Raw genomic sequence first — 5,744 nt, forward strand, 5'->3', positions numbered from 1 at the left:
ATTCAAAACAAAAGTATCATATCCACTTCCTGCTACATTGGGAAGCAATGAGCAGGAAACTAAAAAGTAGTCTACATGAGAATATTATTTAAATGTTGACGAGTAACATGAATACTCCCTTTTACTCGGGTTCTGAGTCCTCCAACGTTCACATAGATTTAAGTCCTGAATGAAATGCTGTAATTTCTTTCTACTCTGCGAGTGGGAAGTGTCTAAACCAGAGGAGCAATCTAGATGAGGATCAAGAGTGCAATTAAAGTCCCCTGCCATTAGGACCTTACCAGGAATGGAGGCTATCAATATAAATACATTCTCAAAGAATTTGGGATGATCATCATTAGGACCATAAACATTAACCAGATTAATATGCTCATTCAAAAGAGTTCCCTGTATCTAAATGTATCTACCAGCTGTATCAGTTATAATAGTATCCACTTGAAACAGAACAGATTAGTGAATTAAAACCATAATACCATGAGAATGAGAGGAGAAACAGGATGCTATTACTTGCCCTTGCCATCTCCTGCATACTTTAAGTAGCTCATCCGTCAACAAGTGAGTTTCTTGTAGGAACACAATAGATGAATGAAGTTGTTTAAGCCTAGTAATAACCTGTTTTAAGCTTGGATAGTTTACAAACTCCACGGACATTCCACTAAGTAAATGTAAGTTTTGCATTTGAAGTCATTTAACCAAAGATGTAAACATGGAATAAGCTATAGCATAAAGGCATATCTAAAATATGTTTAGGAACCACAAGGACCACATTAATATGTTGTAATGAGGAAAATATGTAAAGATCTGTTGAAACAAACATAAATATTTCCTAACAGTAAAACACTCAACTCCATTCCACTGTCTCCCTAACCGAGACAACCAATGCTTCCTCTCCCACCTCCCCCTAATCGTAGAGTGTAGCCTGGTGGACGACTGATCCATTAAAGGGAGCAGTCTAACCTAAGCGACGCTAAACAAAACAAAGAATCTCCTGCCTTCTCTCAGCCATTACTTCTCACGAACAAAACAAAAGGCTTATCTTGCAAGATATTGTGTGAAATATCACAACAAAAGGCCTATCTAGCAAGATGATATGTGAAATATCACGTAGTATTTGTTTGAAAAATAGCAAAGAATAGCTCCACCTAAAACAGTAATGCTAGTTAGTGAAGCCTGAGACTAACGTTAACGTTACAGTATGGACCGTCCAAAATAGTGGTAGATGATCCACAACACAGGGTCTGTTGCTAGTAGCTACCAAGTAACAATATGGCCCATACGTATAGCGTTAATGTAGTATACCATGATACGTTTATAAACCAGAAAAAGTATCAAAGATCAGAAATGAACAGCCTACGTGAGAAAAAGAGATATCATTGAATATGTGCAATGTTACCCAAAGGCCCTTTGCACATGATGTTAGGCTTGCACCTGAGTGTCAATCATTTTAGTCCAAGGATATGATCAAAAGGCCTCCATTCTTAAATGGAAGAAGTTTGGAACCACCAATACTTTTTCTAGAGCTGGCTGCCCGGACAAACTAAGCAATGTCGGGAGAAGGGCCTTGGTCAGGGAGGTCACCAAGAAGCCTGTGGTCACTGAGTTCCTCTGGTGATGGGAGAACCTTCCAGAAGGACAGCCATCTCTGCAGCACTCCACCAATCAGGCCTTTATGGTAGAGTGGCTCGACGGAAGCCACTCCTCATGAAAAGGCACATGACTGCCCGCTGGGAGTTTGCCAAAAGACACCTAAAGGACTCTCAGACCATGAGAAACAAGATTCTCTGGTCTGATGAAACCAAGATTGAACTCTTTGGCCTGAATGCCAAGCGTCATGTCTGGAGGAATCCTGGCACCATCCCAACAGTGAAGCATGGTGGTGGCAGCATCATGCTGTGGGGATGGTTTTCAGTGGCAGGGACTGGGAGACTAGTCAGGATCCAGGGAAAGATGAACGGAGCAAAGTACAGAGAGACCTGAATATAGCTGTGTGGCGACACTCCCCATCTAACCTGACTGAGAGCTTGAGAGGATCTGCAGAGAAACTCCCCAAATACAGGTATGCCAAGCTTGTAGCGCCATACCCAATAAGATTTGAGGCTGTAATCACTGCCAAAGGTGCTTCAACAAAGTACTGAGTAAAGTCTGAATACAGTTTTTTTTATTATTATTATTTTCGCAGAAATTGTGTCATAAAACGTAGCGGTCAAACAGGGAAATGCTTCCAATCATTTTTCCTTTTTATTCAATTTAGAAACACTTAAAATAAGGGCTGTGTTTCGTGTAGGCTTACCCTGGCGTGACATATTCGTCTCTATTTCCTCTCAGATTATGAAACGCTAATTATCATCGAAGTAGACATCATGCAAAACAACAAATCACTGCAATCTCCTGCACGTCATCTCTAGCTGACACCTTTGCTAACAGGTATTGTGTCAATTTAAAACTTGCACAAGACAGTTCATAGAATTAACCATTTAATTAAATGTAGCCTATTTATTCATTACTAAATTTAGCTAACATTATATAGTTAACCCAGAGATCCTTACATTTTTGACTCGATTCTGCAATTTTGTCCAGATCATCATGGCATTTGTAGTTCTTTATGATAGCCACATTAGCAGCTAATTACCATTTCATTTTTGTGGGGGTAAATACAGGCGAATATATTGATAAGTCACCTTGTCCTAGCGAGATTTACATGGTTATCAAAACGCCACGCCAGGATAAGCCTACACGAAACACAGCCCTTATTTTAAGTGTTTCTAAAATCCCCTATGGGAAAAATGAATGGTGGAAAAATGAATGGAACCATTTCCCTGTTTGACTGCTAGGTTTTATGGGTATTATCATTTATACTGTGGTACTCCATTGGTGTGCAGCTACCCAAAGCTAGTGGGATGTGGATGAGCTGAGACACGTGGTAAGATGGCGGACAAGAAAAAAGTGGAATGGGGGATTGCAGTGGGGGATGCACAAACCTTCTGGAAGATCTGATGAAGGAGAAGCTGGTGGAAAAGGAAAAAGGAGAAAAGTGGAATATGTTTTGAGTGAATATGGAATGGAACACAGAACTTTTAGAAGAGCTACAGGAGGAAAGTGAACGTGATGAGAGTGGGGATGAATTAACTGTGGTGGCAGGTGCAGTGATGAACGCCGAGAAGGAGCTGAGTGTAGAGGGAAGCAGTGTGGTGAGGGAGGTTATCGTCTAGTGTATAAAGAGGGATACGTCCTCCAGTAGCTCAGAGATGGAACCTGGTGAGAGTGAGGATGAATTACCTGCGGTGAGGAACTCCGAGTTCGGGCCTCGTTCTGAGGATGATAAGGATGATTCTGGCCCAGTGGGAGTGAGATTTGTAGAGAGAATGGATCCATATGTGGTGTCAGGTTAGGTGGAGAAGAGGTTGGGGACTGTTGAGTTGGTGAAGGTAACTGAGTGGACTCGTGAACATCTATTGTTTCTCCTCTGTCCAGAGGGAGCGGGCGCTGCGGATTACGTGATTAGAGAGAGGAATTGTGACTTGAATTGCTCTCCGGAACAGGGTGGCATTGTAAGGAGTGATAGCGAATCCAGGCTCTGTCGCAGCCGGCCGCGACCGGGAGACTCATGGGTGGCGCACAATTGGCCCAGCGTCGTCCAGGGTAGGGGAGGGAATGGCCTGCAGGGATGTAGCTCAGTTGATAGAGCATGGCGTTTGCAACGCCAGGGTTGTGGGTTCAATTCCCACGGGGGGCCAGTATAAAAAAATATGTATTCACTAACTGTAAGTCGCTCTGGATAAGAGCGTCTGCTAAATGACTAAAATGTAATGTAAATGTAAATGTACGATGGACGGGGCCATGTACCGTCAAATCTTGGGTGAGAACCTCCTTCCCTCAGCCAGGGCATTGAAAATGGGTCGTGGATGGGTATTCCAGCATGACAGTGACCCAAAACACACGGCCAAAGCAACAAAGGAGTGGCTCAAGAAGAAGCACATTAAGGTCCTGGAGTGGCCTAGCCAGTCTCCAGACCTTAATCCCATAGAAAATCTGTGGAGGGAGCTGAAGGTTCGAGTTGCCAAACGTCAGCCTCGAAACCTTAATGACTTGGAGAAGATCTGCAAAGAGGAGTGGAACAAAATCATCAAATAAACCTACCATTAAAATTATAGACTGATCATGTCTTTGTCAGTGGGCAAACGTACAAAATCAGCAGGGGATCAAATACTTTTTTCCCTCACTGTACATGGTTTGACACCAGTATTGCCAGCATTTGTTTTATTCACTGGGATATCTAGAGTGATCAGAGAGTAGACTAAAGAAGTGAAGTAGACAAACTGCCAATGTTTTAAAGTTCTATTAAATGAGTCTGCGTAGTTACTAACCCTTGTGATAGTGAGTGGAGGATGATATGGCTTCTTCATCTGCATTGCTTGCTCTTGGGGTTTTTGGCTGGGTTTCTATAAAGCACTTTGTGACAACTTCTGATGTAAAAAGGGCTTCATAAAATACATTTGATTGACATGTATATCACACCAACTGACTGGTTCTTCTGATGTTTTTCACACAGGAGACCATGTTGAGACATTCTCTACATCCAGAGAGCAACAGCAGGAAGATCACAGAGCTAAGAGGTCTCACCACTGCCCACATTGTGAGGCGAGTTTCTCAACTCTATCAAAGTTAAAAGTACACCTACAAATACACACAGGAGAGAATCTGAATTCCTGTACTGACTGTGGGAAGAATTTCACAACATCAAAGGCTCTGACAGTTAATCAGAGAGTGCACATAGGAGAGAAGCCTTACTCCTGCTCTGACTGTGGGGCAAGTTTCTCTCGACCTGGCAACTTAAAAATACATGAACGTATACATACAGGAGAGAAGCCTTACTCCTGCTCTGACTGTGGGAAGAGTTTCTCTCGAATGGGCCACTTAAAACAACATGAACGTATACATACAGGAGAGAAGCCTTACTCCTGCTCTGACTGTGGGGCAAGTTTCTCTCAACTGGGCAGCTTAAAACAACATGAACGTATACACAAAGGAGAGAAGCCTTACTCCTGCTCTGCCTGTGGGTTAAGTTTCTCTCTTCTTGGCAACTTAAAACAACATGAACGTATACATACAGGAGAGAAGCCTTACTCCTGCTCTGACTGTGGGGCAAGTTTCTCTCAACTGGGCAGCTTAAAACAACATGAATGTATACACAAAGGAGAGAAGCCTTACTCCTGCTCTGACTGTGGGAATAGTTTCTCTCGAATGGACACCTTAAAACAACATGAACGTATACATACAGGAGAGAAGCCTTACTCCTGCTCTGACTGTGGGGCAAGTTTCTCTCAACCTGGCAACTTAAAAATACATGAACGTATACATACAGGAGAGAAGCCTTACTCCTGCTCTGACTGTGGGAAGAGTTTCTCTCAACTGGGCCACTTAAAACAACATGAACGTATACATACAGGAGAGAAGCCTTACTCCTGCTCTGACTGTGTAAAATGCTTCACAACATCAGCTCAGCTAAAAGTTCATCAGAGAACACATACAGGAGAGAAGCCTTACTCCTGCTCTGACTGTGGGGCAAGTTTCTCTCAACCTGGCAACTTAAAAATACATGAACGTATACATACAGGAGAGAAGCCTTACTCCTGCTCTGACTGTGGGAAGAGTTTCTCTCAACTGGGCCACTTAAAACAACATGAACGTATACATACAGGAGAGAAGCCATACTCCTGCTCTGACCGTGAGATGAGATTCTACAT

This window comes from Coregonus lavaretus (assembly GCF_964263955.1).
Source record: "Coregonus lavaretus genome assembly, contig: HAP1_SCAFFOLD_57, whole genome shotgun sequence".
In the NCBI taxonomy this organism is placed as follows: domain Eukaryota; kingdom Metazoa; phylum Chordata; class Actinopteri; order Salmoniformes; family Salmonidae; genus Coregonus; species Coregonus lavaretus.